The sequence below is a fragment of the Schistocerca americana genome, chromosome 4 (genome assembly GCF_021461395.2).
Source record: "Schistocerca americana isolate TAMUIC-IGC-003095 chromosome 4, iqSchAmer2.1, whole genome shotgun sequence".
Taxonomy (NCBI): domain Eukaryota; kingdom Metazoa; phylum Arthropoda; class Insecta; order Orthoptera; family Acrididae; genus Schistocerca; species Schistocerca americana.
In genome coordinates, this window is record NC_060122.1 from 189,038,036 (window position 1) to 189,059,792 (window position 21,757).

Consider the following 21,757-nt stretch of genomic DNA (forward strand, 5'->3'; position numbering starts at 1 on the left):
TTGAGTATCTAATTTTTACCACAGTTTTTAATTAATTTGGAAAATTCTGCAGTTTCGTACACCTGTATGTATGGTTTGTATGATGTATAAAATTCATCGAAGTATCTCTCTTACTTATGAAGAAAAGTGTACCTATAACAACAAATGTAATAAACAGTAAGAAAAAAATTGAGGAAACTTCACATCTACAAAAAGTTATTTTGTTATGTTTTTGAACTTCCACTGCTATGAATGTGTATCCTGAATCCTTCCTGGTCGTGCTGACCAAGTTTTATGAATTTATTTGTATAAGTATAGACTGTGGAGATTAAAATATCCTGTAGTGTCACTCCTGCTTCAAGTCGTCCCGTTTGACGTCCTACCCCCCCTTAAATAGATAATGTAAATGAACGCTGACTAGTAGACGGTCGTTAAATGAGTACCTAACTATGTATAAACTGTTCGTTTCTACATTTACACTAGGAGTGCAAAAATACTATCGAAAACTGTGAGATAAACTTAGTACAGAATGCCAATATTCGTGACTTGTGAATCCGTGAATAAAAACTCTCAGAAGAAGTCCAATGCTAGAGAATAATAACTAACCATAATGCATTTTACCCATATCGTTAATGTAAGAGCTACTAAAAAATATAATACTATATTCTGTGTTTATTCCATGCATTCACCTGAGGAGTTTTCCAGCTTAAGCATAGTACCATCAGCGTGAACGAGATGACGCAACACGAGATATCTACGCCACAAGCCAAGCACATAACAGCTGAGGGTACAAGAGTCGATGTCGTGTTCCAACTGGGCTATTTCCTCCCTACCAGCAGCACACACTCACCGACGACGTGACACAACAGCTGTCACGTCAGGGACCAGCTGCATACGACAGAGAAGAGTTCCCGCAAACCTAAAATTTTATTATAAATTTTCTTATCCGAACTATCAGAAACCATTTGTATATAACGGAAACTATAACACTTTTCAAACCAAACATAATGCAGAAACATTGTAAAACATTACAATAAAATTGTTTCTTCAATCAATATTTATGTAAACACTCTACCAATATGTTTTACTGCATACTTCATGTAAACCACGTATTGCTTAAATTTTCAGCATAATTCAAACTAAAATCTAGAAGAGAAAGCAGTAAGCGTACTGATTGTCTTTATCCTGGTTTTCTTTGAATTCCCATTGCCTTTCGCCTGAATAGGGGAGCCATACAGCAATATGTTTTTCGAAGCAAGTGAATAACAATATGTATCCATAACTTAGCACGTATATTATGTCGCAATAAATCTGTTATCGAGAATCAATAATTATATAATAAATCTTTGTAAAGGATAACCTTAAACGAGTGTTGTCAAATCAACATAAACGTATGTAAACTGATGATAACGTGAGAACTGAGCTATAAGTATGGGCACTAGTGGAGCAAAGACAAATGTACTATAGTATAGGTACTCACCTCTAATGCCTGTATTAGATGTTGAAAATGTGTGCAATTAGCATTCCATGGAACCAAATAGTGTCTACATACCAAAATATAACAACAATATTTTTTTTCAAGTGAAGTGCGACATAGAAAACATATGACAGAAATTTCTGTGACTATAAAATGCATTAAGACAGTGTTTCATGTCAATAATCAAAAAATAATTCTTTAAATATAAAGACAATAATGATGCATTTGAAAAATAAACGATGCCATTTTTCTGGTAGAGTTCACCTGGTGTTTTCAGCAGATTTATTTACGTTAAGGTTCTCTCTCTCTCTCTCTCTCTCTCTCTCTCTCTCTCTCTCTCTCTCTCTCTGTGCTTGCCTTCCGAAGCTTTATTGCGTACACTGCTTATGCAGGTCTTTAATGTGATTTACTGACCTAATGTTGAAATTTGAGCTGAATTTTATTTGTGGAAGTGTTCAACCGACGTCAAATAATCAGCGATTTCAGAATTATGGTTATGTCTGCAGCGATGAGAAAACAGTGTATCTGGAGCGCTGCAGTCCGCCACCATTGCGCGGCCAATTTCAACTTTACATTATCGTTTTATAGGGAGACGCGTTACTATCAGCCGAAATTATTTAATAATTTTTCTTCTAACATAGCTAGAAATATGGACGAGGCAGTTCAATTAAGAATTTGCCTTTCATTTTATGGTACTGCGTGGATTTAAGCCCTGACCTGTACTAACACTAACAGGAGAACGACTTTTATTAGAAAGACTGAACATTACCCTTGACCCAGCACATCGAAAAGCAAAGTGATAGCTGAAAGTATATTTTTTTCACTAATATTTATCAACATGCATTTGGTTGTGTATTAACGTGTTCGGAAAATATCGATCGTATGTGACTTAGAATTCGCACAGTGTTGTTAGATTGTTTTCACTGTTTTGTCAGTTGCAGAAATAATACGCCACATACAGATAGTTTCACTGAAACAATAATAGCAATCTTTTATTAACATAATTGTAACAAACTGAAGTATTAACATAATTTGAAAGAATTTATAAAACGTAAATTAATCAGACTACTACCACATTAAAGCGTGACTTCATTAATAATTTATTGGTAGGTCTTTTGTCAAAATATAAATGTGTAATTGTAACTGTAGTTGACACATAGTTAAATAGAGTTTTGCTATCCTCTTCCTTAACATACCTTTAACTTTGGTCAACACTACAGTGGTTGTGAAGAGGCAGTCGAATCACACTTGCAGCTGGAGATATATTTGACATTTTAGACGGAGTTGGATAGTTTGTGTGGTAGTGGGTACTCATTTCCAAACACGCTGTGAGTAATGCTGTTTCTTCTTTTTACAGACTCTGTGTATACTAACACTATCTACATGTGACATTCTCTATCGTATGTAGTATCAAGTATATAACACGCGCCAGTAAGTATTATACACGATGAAAGACTTCAAGGCTATGTGCAAAAGCACACATGTATTCCACTCACTTGATATGAATGGATTGGGGGGTGGGGGCAGTGGGTGGTTAGCCTGGCGCTATATACGTTAGCCTCGCCGTGCAGGTGCCACGTGTAGCATAAATAATAGGGCTGGAATGAAATAGTGCAGACAACAATAAGAATGCCTAGTGATATGAGACCTGCATAAGTCAGTTCCTTCCCACTCGAGACTAAAAACGTTAACTCTTTCCTGGATTATCTCAATTCATTCAGCGTTTAGGACTTCCTTCCGCCTTTCCTCTGTACAGCTCTAGCTGATGTAATCCCTCACAACAGCTCTTGTAGCACACTGTATTCGTTAGGAGATGCAGGAAGGAACCTTTGTGACTGTAGCTTGGGAGTGCTGGTAACTAAGCTCCTTAAAATGAATCCCTGGTTGTCATTAAGGGGCACTTATTTACGAATACCGTGAAACAATTTACAACTAAATAAGCGAAACAAGTCGTAACGAAATGTTACTCGGGAATCCGGTGCATACTTCATATTACCTCACAGAAATTCATGTGATCGGTAGAGGAGTAATTTTCATTTATTTTGAGACTTAATAGGGTTTACTGCGTAGTGGTATTGTAGTGTGAAACCCTTAATGACAAGCAGGCATTTACTCAGCCAAAGATGGAGTCCAACAATAATTTTTGGATAGAATAAAGGTTTAGATATCGCGGCTGATAGCTGATGGATTCCAGACCAGTTGTTATCCAGACATGATTCGATCTCAAGGCTCGTTTTCATCTCCTCTCCCCAAAGAGTCCTGGCACGCCATATGATACACACATTACCGATTCCTGTGAGGAAAACAACTTCTCGCTCGATACTGTTGCATTCTGCAGTGCTCATTAAGGCAGCAAATCACTTCTAAAACCTGCAGCGTTCGAAAATTTGGAAGGGAAGATGCTGTCCCAAATAAGAGGAACCTCACACAACCTGCCGGTCAAGAGTAATGGGTAGATCGAGAGATCGACTCGTTTAGATGGTTAGGAAGTTGTCACTATCACTGGTAATTTTGAGCGCATATTTTGTCCAGGTGCCGACCGTATGCCACAGCCTGGCTAGGTGCCGGCAGCACTTAGAAAGCACCACTATCAACGAAAGTGCACGAACCAATATCATCATCTAATAGTTTGATATGCTAAAGGAACGAAAACAAAGCGACAAAAAGGATTGTATTTGGCTGTAACTGACAGCATTATACTTTCCGAAATTATTGAACACAGCGGTGAAACGAACAATCATCAGCATTAATGTAAAAGGGAGGTGAACAACAGATCACAACTGCAACGTCGATGTATTATAGTTTACAGATTCAACCACTGAATTGCGGACGGTATGTATTTCTAGGCAAAACAGTTCATTTCTCGTATGCTTAGTAATTTGGTAAAGAATAGTAGCGTAAATGGAATTAACACAGAAACTCCCGATGCAGCTTACGAAAATATAGCTAGAGATGGGTAATTCATGTGCCGCAACACACAAGGCGCAGCAAACATACGTGAGCATTCGTCACATTTCTACTACAAAAAAAAAAAAAAAAAAAAAAAAAAAAAAAAAAAAAAAAACAGAGAACAATTTCGTTCGCTGTCCGTCTGTAATGACCTCGGTAGTTGTCGGGATGTTAAACCTCACCGTACCTGTCATTTGCTCTCCTTATAACCTTTTATAGCCGCTTCAGTGAAACAGTTTCATGAGCTAACGATATGTTTTCTGAACCTGTGTGGCTCTTCACAAATACGGTCTAAACAACAAAACTACGTAGCACCGTCACTCTATGGGATTTTGACGCTCAAATGTACACTACAGTCACGCGTATTCGGTATCGTGCATTAGCTGATCTTCTGTCATTAAATAGACCCCTTTTCATGATAGAACAAGTTAGCCAATGCTGTGGTGCCATTGAGCTCTTGATACTCCGGCTGTTTTCTCCAAACGTTAACATGTCACTTGGCAAGTCCGTATTAAACAAAGAAATGAAGGCTGAATGGTGGAAAGAGTGCTAAACCCGTAAAAGAGAAACACATTAACAGACACTAATATGTAGGGAGAAAAAGAAGCAAATAAATATGAGAAGGGAAATGAAACATAAAGATAAAATACTGAGAGAATGTCCAGATAGAGCATCGAAAGACGTAATTCAAATAAAGTAACGCTGAGTAGACAACATTTTCTCAGAATCACAGAGATGCTGAGGAGAGCCAGGCATGAGAAAACAGTTCCGCCTTTGGATGCAAGATACAAGGCGGATGCAGACATATCTGAATATTACAGAACTGTCAGTCAAGCAAATCATACTGAAACGAATTATTTACAGAGGAATGGATTAATTGGTGGAAGTCAAGCTCTTGGAAGATCAATTTGAGTTCCCAGCAAATGTAAGAACACTCGTGGCCATATTAACAATGTGACATCTTAGGAGGCAGACTGAAGAAAGGCGAGCCAATTTCCATAGCTTTTGTACAATTAGGGAAAGTTTGTGACAATAATGGCTGTCAGTCTCTGAAGTTCTGAAGTAAGCAGCAGTAAAATACACGAAGAACAACGTTTTCTATCACTCTTACAAATAACAGACTACTCTTATGCGAGTGGAAGGGCATAAAATCGGAGCAGCAAGTGGGTATGTGAGGCAGGGTGATAGTCACTTCTCGATGTTATTCGGTCTAGACATAGAGCAAGCAGTAACGGAAACGAAGAATCAGTTCTGAAAGGGAACTCAAGTTGAGCGAGAATAGATAAAAACTTTGCTGTTTGCCGCTGATTTTGTAGCTTTCCAGGGACGGCAAATAACTAGCAAGTGCAGCTGAACGGCATAGACAAGCTTTTGATTATGAGTAACAAAAAGTTAAAATAAAGTTATGGAATGTAGTCAAATTAAATCGGATGATGCTGAGGGAATCTGATTAACAAATGAGACACTCAAAGTAGTAGATAACATCTGCTGTTTTTGCAGCAATTCCATTCACGGTATTAGAGAAATGGAGGATATGAAATGTTGACGGGAAATAGCAAAAAAATTGTAACATAGAATAGAAATTTTAGTGTTAGAGAATCTGTTGTTGATTCATTTTGATGAAATGAAATGAAACCTGGTAGATAAGTAGTTCTGAACACAAGGGAATAGTATCTTTTTAAGAGCAGTGCTGTTGAAGATGGTGGAAAATTCGTTGGCCACATCTAATAATTAATGAAAAGGTACTGAATTTAACTGGAGAAAAAAGACATTCTTGTTAATAAACTTGACTAAGGAAATGAGTGGTTGATGGGACTCATTGTGAGACACTAAGAATGGTCGGTTTGTTAATGGAGGGATGTATTGGGCGGTGGGAGTAAAAATTGTAGAAAGAAGCTAAGGCTTGAAATGGATACCGGTTGCAAAAGTTATGCAGAGATAATGAGGATTGCGCTGTACAGAGTGGCATGGAGAGATACATCAAATTATTCTTCGCACTGAAGAAGACAACAGTAACAAAAAGAACAATAAAAACAAAAACGAGAGCATTCACTGGAAGCTATCTACCCTTAATCATTCACTGGAACAGATCTACCCTTACGTTTTTCTGCCCACTTACACCTCGCCCAGTTGAGTGTGGTCGATGATCAGCACATTAGTGATTACATTCGGAAGTGGATACACGTTACCAAACACGCCGCAAAGTAGGATGCTCATCAGAGAGTGCTGGAATGGCAACGAGACGCGATAGAAGTAACTGACTGTCTTTAAGGGCAGAGGCTGTGTAAGTGTGGGACTGGATCACACCATAAGTACCACAGTCTCAATCCATGATGCCACAATACCAAGATCTGTAGTGTAGCTACGATGACAGCCTATTATTTGCTGGATGGATGCTGGATGGATGTGCCACATGGCTCTCACGAATACCTGCACAGTTCTTCTCACACACAGAGCATTTGCAGGAAACCACACCACCTTTCGGATAAAGAGAAAACAATACAGTACTTTTATTAAAATTTAAGAAAGAGTAGGGCAGGCACTGCCGAGAACGGGCCGGAGCGCTTCACTGTAATCAGGGACACCTGCTCGCAGGATCCTGTTTCCCACCACTACCGAGAGGTTGATAATAGCGGTTGGGACTCCAGTTTGACGAATAATAGGAATTGCATTCAGTATGCCTACAACACACGACGCGGCACCAAGTCATATAAAAACTCAGCTGCGGCACTTCATCAGGTGACTCTGCTAGAACATCCATAGAAGTCTAATTATTCACCAAGTGGTTGTGATCGTGTTTGCCTCACCAGTATCTTGAGAAAGCTCTTGGATACTAAAACCAAATACCAGCTGGTTTCTGTCTTAGAATGAGGCAGATCTTTATCATTTGTCAGTGTGAGATGTGTACCTTCGCCATTGAGCAGATCATGTTCATGCTGGTAACTGTATCGAGTGAAGCAGCAAAGGCAGACCAGCCGAAACGCGATAGTCATTCGAACAGTCAGTGGCGTGCCGAGACTTTCCTGCGTCTTTCGAAGAACTGCCACAGCCACCCCCTTTTTGCCAAAAACTGCCTATATGAAATATTTTCTTCACTTGTTCATTGTATAAACAAAATTTTTAAGCATCATTTGAAAATAGTGATTAAATGAGCTTCATCACATCAAATGAGCTGTATCACTGTAACAAACTAATTACAAATTGCAAGAAAATTTCTAAGAAACAAAGGTAAAACGAAATCTGTTCTTTATTGTTTGTAGTAGCTATTGTATTTCAGTATTACGTATAATAAAGATACCATATTTTCTCCTCATAAACTGGTAATTCAAAATAAGAGGAAAGGGGCTGTAAGTAAGTGCTGATAACACATTCCATTCCAGGAACTGAGTTTTTAATGTAATTCTGCTGTCTATTCCCTTTGAGTGAAGCAAACGTATTTTTTATCTCGCTAAAGTCAAATTCAGTAGCTATGTCGTATTCCGCTGACAAGATTACCTAATATGACAGTCTGATTGACCTGTACTGGACATTGAGTAAATTCTTATCATCTTTAACTGTCGATACTGGGTTAATAATATGTTGCAGACAATGGAATTGTCATAACTATCTTCAAAGCTACTTCAGTGTTTGGATAAACATTCCGTATCCCAAACATTGGGTAAAAAAGCTTCAAAACACCCCTCACCGAAATGGGAAGCTCTGTCACTACTGTTTATCAGCTCTTTCTACCGGAATTTGCGTTATCTTGGTTAGCCGTATCGATATATCAGCTACATATGGCACCGTTGTTTGCTGTATATTTTTTAAAATAAGGTACACAGCTTGCATTTAATGTGTACTCAACAGGAAAATAAAGTGAGATGAGACTGTTTGTTATGTGAGATCCGTTTCCCGGTGCACTTATTACTGTTATTACTGTATCTAATACATAGACCTCGCTAGCTTAAAGAGTTTCACTTCTGCTCTGAGTTGGCACAAATCGGTAAAAGTTGAGCTTTGGGTGAAACAGCTTACTAGATTCAGCACCCGCTCACTGAACTATCATATCCTAGATTACCGTAGCGAAGTAGCTGCGAAAACTCCACTATAGAACATAACCGAACTGTGTGGACTGCAGCTGCATGACCACACGCACTGTTGACACATAACTCACGTGACACCTATTCGGTTGTAATCATTTCTTTGTAATACTATTTCGACGAAATGACACTGATAACAGAGTGTGTCTGAAGTCTTGGGCCACGGGAAAAGCTTCTTGGTTCTTTTAATCGATTTTTCGTCCGCTCCATGCCTGTGCACTTAGCGGGTGCCTACCTCGCCATGCCTTCAATACGGTCCTACTGGTAGGAAAAACCTGTTATTGTGTTTGATGAAAGCAATCTTGCTTGGTTGTCTGCCATTCTAAAAATTGGTAGTGCTGTGAAACAAAGTTTCTTATGTCATCTGCATACTCAGTGGCCGCAGAGTTTTTCAACCGGTCACCATCGGTTTATTTCAGTACGTTGACATTTGCATAGTACTTTCCACACTATAAATCGTTAAATTTGTAATAACTCGAGGTCAAGTCCAGGCTGCAAGGAGGATGATCAAAAACACATCACTTAAGATGCTGAAACAAATCCTTCATCAACGAAGTAGAATTCAGGTGTGCGTTTTCACGAAGAAGCACAATCTAGGGCTTCAGGACCACAAAAGACGTCTTTAGCTTTTGGCTGCTCGTTGGAATTAGCTAATGGTTTGAGTGTAGGGTGTTGCCTATTATTTGGTTGGAGCTCTAGAAGTAAAGTCAATAAGTAGATAAGTAGAACATCTTCTCCATCTCAAAACACTCAGCGAATAATGTTCTCCGTGCTCAAAATTTATTGGACCCCCTGTTTTGTTTTTGGGGGGGGGGCGGAGTGGCGGAGGGGGGAGGGGGTTTGAAGAATGCCAATCCATTAGGTGGCACTTTGTTTCTGGACTTTCATGCAAGACTCATGTCTCGCCATCGGTAACAATGTGGCTGAAAAATTTTTCTACCCCTGGTACCAAGTCAGAAAAGTAAGGGCTGCTCCCATTCGTTGTTTACTGCGTTCATCCTTCAGAACCCGAGAACCCACCTAACACATACTCCAAGTAATCACAGTTCTTACTGATCGTGAATTTTCGTTTATTACAAGCTCCACGGACTGTGAAACATCTATCCTGGCGAGCATTTTTCCAGAGTTCCCGCTCTAGATTAGTAAGTCACAAATGAAACCCATTCTGATCGTTCCTCACCATGACAGTTCGATTGTTCGCCATTTAAAACCATTCTCGAATTCAAGATGCAAATTTCGACAGAGCGAACTTTGTTTGCATTTGGAAACTTCATCACACTTCGAATCGCATAGTTTACGGGATTTTTAAATACGTCAAACATTTTAAAATCGTACAAATAAACAGTAGACGAACTTTCCTGCCCGTTGTTGACATCACACTGTTGCTAACGATAAGGAGGGCTTATGATATTGATTCGTGGTAGGGCGAGGGAGAGAGGGGAGAATTCCGTGGCTGCTCGGATGATATGGTTCTTTTCGTCGTGAATGAGTAAATATATCAAGGTGTGGTATGACTGAGTACGGGATGAATCTTCTTGTGTATGATAGTAGTGTTTACCGTATGTACTATCATAACCGACTTAGTGTCTCTTATTTTCTAATCTTCTTATCTTTTTCTTATATTACAGCACAGTTAAATCTTCTGTGGCATTAGAAAGATCTTTCAAAGAGAACTTCAGCCACAACCCTTTTGTCGCACATCCAGTAGAAGATGTCTCTCAAGCTTCTGCAATGCTGTTTAATATATATGCACACATCTAATGCAAGCGTAATTCGTGCGTTGACCTGCGCTATCATAAATAACAGTCAGCGCACAGCTGTTGTAGTCATCAGACAACTTCCTCTGTCACCACACATACGACGAAGGCGCCAAACTGTTACAGCAGTAGTACTGTTGAATGCTGAGTTGTAATCAAACTGTGTCGTTAAAAGTGTTTTATTTGAACATTAAAAATGTCGAGGAACTGAAGATATTAAGTTATGGTGTTCAGATTACACAACATTCTGTCACGTAGTCTTAACTATTAGTAATGTCTTTTTCCCGAACGTTTTCTTCCATTTTCGCTGCCCTAATACGCAATACATGAGCTGAATTTTTCCCAGATTGAATGTGAGGTTTTTGTAGTCCTTGAAGGGTATAAAGTAAACTCCGTTTCTAGTGCTGCATATTTGATTTTGTCGGGATGTATTTTTTCTGGATGACAAGTGGCCACGAACATGAAGTAGTGACAATGTGACATTCGTGTCTGGCATACGCTGATGTCTTTTCTTCGAAGTACAGTAGCTGATGACCTACATTTCCAAGAAGCACGTTTTATTGGATTTTTTTTGAATCCATAATATCTCTTTTACCTTCATTGAATTATATCACTGGTGCGAGGATTTTACATGCATGAACATTTTCCAATGCTTCTAGGCTATGCTGGTTCACGTAGTAGACTTTTCTGATGATGGATGCATCATCAAAACAAAGTTTATTTTTTATTTTGAGAGATTGAGTCAATATCTGCCTCACAATACTCGAAGATTGATTCGCATAAATCAGCCAGGCGGTGAAATTGATGTTTTATGATACCTTAGGTTAATAAAAATGTTATTAAGTGCACATGTGATGCTTTTATTTGACACTAAAAATTCAGCTCTTGTGCTGTGTACACCAATAAAATTTATCAATGCTACATTTAGCTGTTCCACAAAAAATAAACACACAAGTATATAATTGAAAATTAAATGTTCATTTACAGAGTATATAAAAGGTCTATAAGCTATAGTCATTCATCAGCACAAAAATTTCAATTTGTAATCTGCACATCATGAAATAAAAGTGAGTTATGCACGTTTGGTTTATAAAAAATGATTACCATCGCTAAAGACAAAACCAAATGCTTTTGTTGTACAGATCTGAAGATCACTGCAGTATTTTCATTATTAGAGCACGTGGAATGAGCCTTTAAGGTAAATCTGTAACCGCTCTGTTGGCAGCAGGGCTATAATCAGTTAGTCATATTCCATGACCCGGTGTAAGTGTGTCCATTAAGACGGACAACGAAACTAACTGAAAACATTTTTGTTGGAAGGACGTTTACTGTAACTACAGGAAAAGACACAAGTGATCCATTATAGCTCATAACTTGTTAAATGCGATATTCTGCCAACACAGACAAGGACGTTTAGCCATACAGATGACTGTTCTATAACTACACAACACAAAACCTTTGATGCAACTGAAAAAAATCCTAACTTCTGATCTACTCATCTTGGGTCGATACTTCCGTAAAAGATAGTTACAATCAAAATCAACTAAAAGAGAAGTTTCATATGCACATCTTCAAAACAGACTGGCTCACAGAGCCCCAGGTGTCAATTTTTTGGGAATCAAACTTCGTCATTACATGGGGATTTCGTTAGACTGCACACTTTCCTATGAGGAGCACTTGTCATTAACATCTGCTGAGCCCAAAAGCAGAAACAACATCCTTTGTAACTCTATGACATTAGTTGGGGATCGTCAGCATACCCCTAGAATAGTATACTCAAAAGCAGAGTGCTGTGCGTCTTTCTGGCTTAATAGTTGATATTTGAAAAAGATGGATGTACAGGGTAAGAAATACATGTTTATTGTCAGTGCGTCAATATGGTCTATTCCCACATGCCGTTTACCTGTCTCGTGTTACATTCCATTCCCAGATATCAGACGGAAGACTGGGGTTATACGCGAACACCAGAAGTGTGTTTATAACCCCATCCTTCCCATATTGAATGATATGTTCCCTGTGGAGCGAAAATGATTAAGATCAAGGCACTCCACTCTTATCACAGTATCATTACCGAAAATTAATTCAGTGCCATCAATTAATCGATACGCCGTTGTCAACGAAACGTTCCTCTGCAACGCGTAAAACTGTTTTGTGTCCAGGAGAAGCTCACTGGATCTGACCAGTGTTGGACAATCTGTACCACTCTGAATCGCATCCGAAAGGACAAAGGGAGATGTGCCGACACTCGCTGCAAGTGGGACAAATATTTGTCATCATCTTGTGACTGTGATACTGAATTACAGACAATCGTTCATTTGCTGTCGACATGTCCCACTCGTGCCTATGTGGCAGCTTTGGAAGAGTCCTTTCTGTGTCGCGTGGTGTGATAAACTATATAAAGGAATTTTCGAAACTTCCCTTACAGTGATGAGTGGTGTGACAAACTCCATAAAAGACCTTAATGTTTATATGCCGCTACTGTCTCTTGTTGGAGAGTTTATCTGTAATAGCTTAGTAATCGTTCTACATGTATTGCTGTCCATGTTGGAGTGTTTATTTGTAGTAGCTCAGTAATCGTTCTACATGTGATTGAAAAACTCTTAATGTGGGCCACACTATAAATAATAAATTACTTAAAACTATGTAAGAAATTAGGCTGTGGGTGAAATGCTCGAAATTGAAAGGTAAAGAGCTGCTGTAAGTAACGAGTAATGTCGTTTCACAGTGGATATGAGGTAATATCAGTAATCGATATAAGTACAGATATTTCTGTTGTGACCTGAGGACGGTACATTGAACAACATTATATCATATTATAGCTACTGGTAAACGAATAATTACTGCTATTACAAGACACAGGTTTTTAGGTTGGTTAATGGCTCCAAATGCTAGAGCAAGGCAATAATACTTGCCTTCTCCTGGGCAGCAGACCAGGTGGCTGCAAAATGGCTAGTCTCTAGTGAAAGACAAAATCTACTTAGAGATTCCCTTATGACTATACAGAAAACATCAAGTAGTAAAGTTCGTGAAATGTTTGTGGGAAGACTTTTCGATGTGGAGAAAAAAGAAGGAACACATTGATGAGTGCACATATTACGGTATCACCCATAAAAAGTCTGCAGTTACACCCGTAAAGCCCTGTACATAACTCGAAATCCGAACTATATTTTTGCATAACTATTTGTTTGTTGCATGGAAAGCGTCAGACACCTAGCTTTAATGTCCAACAATTTTGCTGTTTATGGAGACATTTAAAGTTAGTTTGTTCACATTAGTGTGTGTATGAATTTGCGGTAAGTGGTATGTGTCATGTCGAACTGCATGTATGTCGCGAAAATAAAGCCAGAATGTACATATTTCCAAATTTATCTTTTGCGAATCAACCATTGTACTATGTAGGTTAATTTGCTTCTGGAAACGTTTCCCCAGCACTTACCTGAGCAATTAGAACTAGATACGATACAACAAGAGCTGTCATTGACGAAATGTTGGTGAGATCAATGACGAAAATCCCGCAGGCAGTGAAGCGCGGACGTCGATGCAGCAGCTGTTGTGTGAACAGTTGCAGCTGGGACCGCAGTTCAATATCCCAGAGAGTGTTGCGTGGTGGAGACAGCAGGGCCTTGAGGACGAGGTCTGTGGTGCGACCAGATTCGCTTGCTACGGCACTGCATGACCAAGTGATTGCCAGAATTCCGCCAACATACAAAAGGACCCACAGAAAGGTCACTATTATCAGACCTTCCTTTTCCGCACGAGCAGAGCCCTGTCAGAAAAAATGGCGCGCTGTTCAATCACTGTTGCTCATTACTTTTCATTACTGAGCTTACAGAGACACATAATACAGGATGTAACAGATAAGGCAGCTTCTTTATATGTGGTGCCTCAATATGTACATGCATGAGTGTGTTGGAGATTTTTTCAGAACATGAAACAGTCTTCCCTCAAACACATCCCAAACTTTATGACCTGATGTTTTCTGCGTGGTCGTAACAGTACCAGTAAGTAGACTGCGAGAGACAGTATAGACTGAATGATTCGTGTCCCAGCACCCACAGTTCAACACCTAACCTGCTGCCAAGGGGACAATAAACATTAATGGCTTGCTGTTGCCACATGTACTTGGAGGTACTAACCAACCTAAAAATATACAAATTGTAATAGGTTCTATTAAAAGTAAATGGCGTAAATACTGATTGTTCAGTACACTGTCCTCAGTTACATATTCAAAACTCTGCACTTTTAGCCGTTACATCCTGTATGTGTAAACAAAATTTTGCCATCTTTAAAAGGAAGACATGAATATAAGGCTAAATTATAGGAGGTGTAGCAATATATTTTTCTATTCTTACAATTCATTCCAGTTAAACTCATAAATTAAGTAACCTGTCTAGGATCTAGCAACAGCGAGAACGAGCGATATTGGTCTGTAATATTGCCTACATGTTAGTTCACTTAGTCTTGTAGTGGTTAAACTATCATGTAATAGAATCTACCTGTCTAAAAGAATTTTTAATTCGGATAACTAATATTTTGTGTCATATTGTGTTGTCTTCATTCTCAACAAAGATCGATCCACATGATATATGTTGAGAAATACGGATCCGTTCACAGACTTTGTGAATGATGGGAACTTCCAACCACTTTCTGTTAGGTCTATCGACTTTATCTATTTGTGGAATTTACTCAGTCTTTGACTCATAGCCCTTCCTAAGCATACACGAATTACTATAAAATTTCAAAGCACGTGGTTTTGCTGCGAGAATGAAATAATTTCTGGTTATTATCGGTTTGGTATCATAAATCAGTGGGGTATGTTTTTGGCACTAACAGACTGAGAGTCAACATTAATATAGGTGATTTGATCCTCAGTTCATTTCTTTTACCAGCAATTTTATTTCTCAAGGAACTTCCTATACACTGTTCCTTCATGAATGATTTCTAGCGACAGATATGTTAACATAGTGGAAATGCAGTATGTGTACTCTGTTACTACCCAAATAAGTGTGATATCGCTGAAAAGTGTTTCTTTTATACATGAGTCTTCATTCCTCACAGGTGGGAAGCTATTCCTATATCTTTAATTACTTTCTCCCCACTTAACGGAAAATTAGTAACTTATTATCTACTTTCGAAAATTTTTCAGCTACCAGCGGCATTTCTTTTGCAAAGATGACCTCTATGCTACATTCTTGAGTATGTTTCAGAAAGTAAAAATTTAATAACGCAGCAGAAAGACTTACAGAGCGAAGTAAGGTGCTGCAGGGTTGAGAAATCACGCAGGAATGTTATAAAACCATGATTTAAATCTGCATTACGCATTATATGCAGAAACGAAACTATTCGAGGACAGTAGTTCAGTAGGTGCACTATTTGTCTTACATGTACCTATTCAAGCAACATGAAACAAATACTTAATATCAACTGCCCCATGGAAGAAGGTAATGAAGTAAATAGTAAGCAAGCAATGTAAGTGCCAAATGGCATTCATCACTTTTTTACCGTCTTACCTGATAATTTAGAACGATAGAGAATACAACATTGAGGCAGGTGATACAGTGACCAAGACATGTAGCGAGACAGGTGAGAATCGGAAGGCCATATACCATGTTCACCATCCCAGCAAAGTCGCAGAGGTTATCATATATCTCTCTCAGCTCTTGAACTTCTTCTGCATCGCCAGTATACTGTTAAAGAAAATTATTGTTATAATACATCACATCTTAACTACCTTTCTAAATCCATGCCACTACATAATGACAGTGATAAGTACTGATGTGGGTATTATATAATACTGTCACGTCAAATCCGTTAGCAGGATTTTCAATGGAGTATGACACTTAGTAACGAAGGCACGTTTATTACGTACACCTACACGCAGAGTAAACAGAGCTAAACTCCTGGAGGAGAGTGCTGCTGTTTACAGAAACGTCAAAAATTTCAGAGTGCAGCATAATTACAAAATAATTCTGACACCCGAACTTGTCAGCAACTCACAGGACTGCAACCACCGATACTAATACTGTATGAAGCGCAGCTTACGGTGTTGCTACCAATCCTAGAGAAACAGCAACTGGAACCCACTGCTGCCTCCTGGCTCTCATATCAACAGTCCTCTAGACGCCATATCTTCGCGATATGGTCGTGTTCACGCATACTCTTTGCTATGATGTGCATCGGAAGTAGCCCACCCTTTTGAACTTTCCCGATCATCGGGCGGTTCTTCAGGTTCCCCATAATGGATTTGTTCATATCTCCGCATATTCTGGGGAAAAACTCCTCATTCTTTATCAGTACATCTGAATTCAGCATTCTTCCGTAGCGCCACGTTTCAAACGCTTCTATTATCTTCTATTCCTTGTTCTTCCACTGCCATTATTCATTAACATACATAACATTATTCATTAACATACATAACAAATTTTTCCCTCAAATTAAGGCCTAATTTTGATACCAGCAGACTTCGATTGGCTACAAATGCCCTCTGTCTGTGCTATTCTACTTTGGACGTCTTTCTTATTTGGCCCGTTATGTGTTATTTAGCTTCTGAGGTAGCAGAATTCTTCAACTTCATCTACTTCATTATCACCTATTCTCATGATAAGTTTCTCATTGCGTTCATATCCGATATTAGATTTGTCTTTTGACGATTTATTCTCAGTCCATTGTCTGTACTCGTTGTACTCTTCGTTCCATTCAACAGTTCCTGTAATTATTTTTCACTTTCACTGAGGATAGCAGTATCATTAGTGAATATTATCATTGATATCCTTCCACCATTAAAGTTAATCCCATTCTTCAAATTTTGATTTTATTAAATCATTACTTCTTTGACTATAGAATAAACTCTAGGGATGAAAAAATACCTTCCTGTCTTACAATCTTTTCTATCTGAGTATATCGGTCTTGGTTTTCCAATGTCATTGTTCCCTCTAGCTAAATCCCGATTTTTCTGAGAACATCTTGTACCATTTCACATTATATTTCCAAATCGGTAGATACTATGAGCGTAACTCCTTTTTTTCTCATTCTTGCTCCCATTGACAAGCACAAAGACAGAACTGCATCTCTGGTCCTTTTGGATGACAAGAAAACTAGTAAATAAGTTTTCTTGATCACGACCATTCTCATAATGTAGCGGATAAGCTGCCAGTTACCATAATAAAGAGATCTTTTTTGTAAGAGTGGTACTGCTTGTACTGGCCTTGAGAATCACTGTTCTAGCATGGTCTCAATTGTAGACCCAAGGGGGAAAATCTTCCCATGGATGGATAGTATTGTAGTACCCTTACTATTTTATAGCAGAACTGGAGGGGATCTGGTGGTGCAGTATCGCTACAGCCATTAGCCACAATGAGTGCAGGATGTTCTTATCTAAATTCTATCACTATTTTATATATATATATATATATATATATATATATATATATATATATATATATATACTTGTAGTAGAATTTAATTTTGGTGTGTTACAAATTCACAACTTAGAAAACAGCAACAAAAACTGGTAAGGTTTCATAGTGTTGAAGAGACAGCAGAAACAGTTTTGTAACGAAGCTGAATTATATTGATAATGTGAATTACGTTATTTGCTTTATAACATAAAGCAGATGAGCTTCCTACTTTGATATTGATGGTGAACCAGAAGGTGATAGTGATACCTGTAATCCCCTATTTGCAGTGTACCTATTTTTTTTGCCAAGGCATGTCTTTGGTCATCCGGTGGATTTTTTGTTTACTTATTATCCTATGTTGAATACGTCCTGTGTTTAAAGTTTTGCATTAAATTCATAGTATTATTAAACACACAGTCTTTGTATTCCTCTAAGTTTATATTATTTTCAAAATCTCATTTCTTGATTTCATTTCATTTTTTCCTCCTTGTTGCCAAATTTGTAAGCAAACAATTTTTCTGTCAGACCACAAAATTGTTCCATTATTTTTCAATTACATTCATCTTTCATTTTTCTAAATCTTTATTGTTCACTTGTGGAACATAGTGTGTATTTTCTGTTGGATTGTCAACAGTATAAAATTTATCAGTCTCTGATTTCTTGTCTTTATGAAGCCTTCTGTCAGTATGTTGTAGACATAACTGTCTGCATCTTCATTCCAAAGTTCAATGTCTTAAGCATATTTTGGTTTCATAAGTCTATAGGGACATCATGTATCAGATCTTAAGATGAATGAAATTTACTCATACTAAGGTAAATTGGTTAATTAAAAATTATTTTCTTTATTCATGTGATTTGTTGGAGAATTTTTGTCAAATACTATTCTTCCTTTCAAGTTTGGCTTTATTGTAAACTTTTCCCATATATTTCCATCCAGAACTAATCTTATGTCTACACTTTTTCCAATACTTTCCATCATTTTCCCAAATCCTGAATTAATCATCGGTTTATAGAAATCTTTTTGAATATCGTCCTTTGCTTTCGTCTTCATTTCTGTATTCAAATGTACATATTTTTTAACCACTCACACTATTTACATTTTGAGGCTCTATGTGTTTTTGGTATCTTTATTCCTAGAGATGAATACCATTTAAGATTTCTATAGTGAACTACATGATTATGTTTATCATCAAGTGTAGTAAACAACTTACTTTCTTTAGTTCCTGGCAGAGTTTTATTTTTGGAATATAATGGTATATCTTAGTGTAATGATACCATTTGTTTGGATATTTTACTCCAAATATATATCAAGCTTAAAAGTGTTTATCATTTCACTAAACTCAATCACCCCATTCAAATCCACCATATGATAAATATTGACTCATAGCATACCGTATGGATTTTATCTATCTAAATATGGTAAATAACTTTAAATTTCATTAAGTCATAATATTTCATTTATTTATTATGCGCCTTCATGTACCTTTTGCCACACTGGGATATACCACCCCCTATTTGTTCAAAATGGCTCTGAGCACTATGCGACTCAACTTCTGAGGTCATCAGTCGCCTAGAACTTAGAACTAATTAAACCTAAGTAACCTTAGGACATCACACACATCCATGCCCGAGGCAGGATTCGAACCTGCGACCGTAACCATTGCCCGGTTCAAGATCCCTTATTCGTATTTCTACCATTAGAACCACATTGTAATCATGTAATAAATCGAGTGTTTTCCAGCTGTTTGTAGTATTCTATCACAAAACAAAAAACGTACAGTAAAACACTAAGGAGTATCCAAATCATATGTTTATTTGCAAGTTTTTTCTGAAATTCTCAAACACATCAGCCAATAACATTATTTATGAGATGCAGATCGTTATATTCACGAAGATTTTTTATATTAAATACTTCACAAACTAGTTTTGTGTAGCGGTAATCTTTCCCACTTATTTCACAGTCAATCAGTTTAGTGTAGAATTTTCATCTCTAAGGAAACTTTGTTTCTTAAAATTTCAACCCACTATCCATACAATCATAGTGATTACACTGTTTTTGATTACTGGGTCAACTAGATTTCCTGTAAAAAAACTGTTTCATATTGGCCATTTGATCCATTTCCAATTTTGTAGAGTGCTTGTCAGAGCCTGGAAATATGAATCTAAGATAGCAATAAACCTCAGTCTAAACCTAATATGGCTATCTTCATTGTACTAAATGTATTGCTTTTTTATTGTAATGGAGATCTTTTGCAAACATATGAGTATCTTACCCTGAGAGTTTACGTAAATAAACTGGCATGAACTTATGATGCTTCAATTGAAGATTACATTGATTGGATACTGGAGTTATACATTTTCCAGTCAAATGACCTTTGTGACGAACTTTCTGCTTATGTTTTGTAGAATGACGTCTATGTAATGAATATATTTTATATCATGCATATCTTGATGGTTCTTCAGGTACTAAAAGTCTTATTTCTTCAACCTCAGAATAAATTCTTCCAGTTTCTTTAACATCATTTTCATACATATCATTTATTTTTTCTTACAGTATGGTCCTCAGTATATTACTGGATTGTTATAATGCCTATTGGTGTACTTGATATAGTATTATATAATTGCTTGTTCCATGTATTCGATACTTTTTACTATCAATTACATCATTTAATATTAACTCCATTAGATTTATGTTAAGTCGGCATCTATATTTTAATACTTCCTTTATAAACCCTTATGGAAATCATATTATTATGATAATGATATTTATGGTTTAACTAAATATTATCCCCATTTTTGGTTTGGTTTGCAATTGTACAACTGTAAAAGCAAAGTTTCGAAATCTCCATAGATAACAAAAGGAACTTATTGATGATCTTCAAATTCACATAGGAACATGTCTCTGGTTACTCTCTTTTAATGATTTGTTAACTAAGTGGTTTAGTGTGTGACTGTCTAAGTTTTCCTTACTGTTCAAGTGTAGGAGGCACATATCACAAATAAGTTTTACTTCCTCATGTTTCATAGTTTGACTGCAAGAAAGATGAGACAAATTTTTTACAAGAATAGTGTGAATTCTCACTAATTTTGAAATAAAGGAGATTTATATGTTTTTCCTTGCATTTTTGAGCTTTCAATGGATAAACATTCAGATTTTTCTGTTTTCTGATCAGTAACAAGACCACAGTTTTTATATTTCATGACTGTATACACACGTTTATCCTCAGTAAGCGAAACAGATTTTAGAGCCCACAGAAAGCATTTACAGTCACATTGTTCACTTTAATACAAGCTTCCTTATTTTTATTGTTTCTGGAAAGTCAATATAGAATGAGTCTCTTAATGGAACATGTCTATTAATTTGTAATAGCAACTAATAATTCTGTTTAATGACAAACATTATCTTCATGCTTGAAAATTCGACATTTTTAATTAATTATTTTGTTTACTAATCTACATTATTTTGAGTTCTCTCTCTCTCTCTCTCTCTACCTCTCTTTCCCTATCTCTCTCTAATGGTACTGTATTTTTGTGTATGGGATCTAAAAACCCTAATATTTACACCTAACTGGATTTTATACTCACAAAATAACTTAAAAATTTACTTTTAGTTCATGATGAATTTTTGTATAATTTTTCACTCTTTTCATTACCTTTAGCTTTGATGAATTCATGAAAACTTAGGCTCAGATGCACCTAGGTTATTTACATAATTGGTAGTCTGTAGGCTTTCAGCAAATGCCTTGTTATCTTGATTACCTCTCACTGTTCTTCTATCTCTTGATTTCTATAATACATCAGTAGGAAAAGGAAATATCTTTCAATGGTTTAGTTTCATTATTTTGAAAAATTCATCATTATTTCCCATTTTAGATTAGAGAAATTCTTTCCAAGTATTTTCCTTATGTCTATTAACAATTTAATTAATTGAGCTTTGTTTAAGCTATTATTTCTTCCCTAATAATTATGAAGTTGTACAGGCATGAATTGTCTCATTTTAAAGTGTTATGTAATAGAAATAAAGATTTACCAGGTTAAAATAAAACCACTTTCAGGCTGAATTTTATGCATGATCATCCTGATTATTAATATTAGATTTCTTATTTTTGATAATGTCTG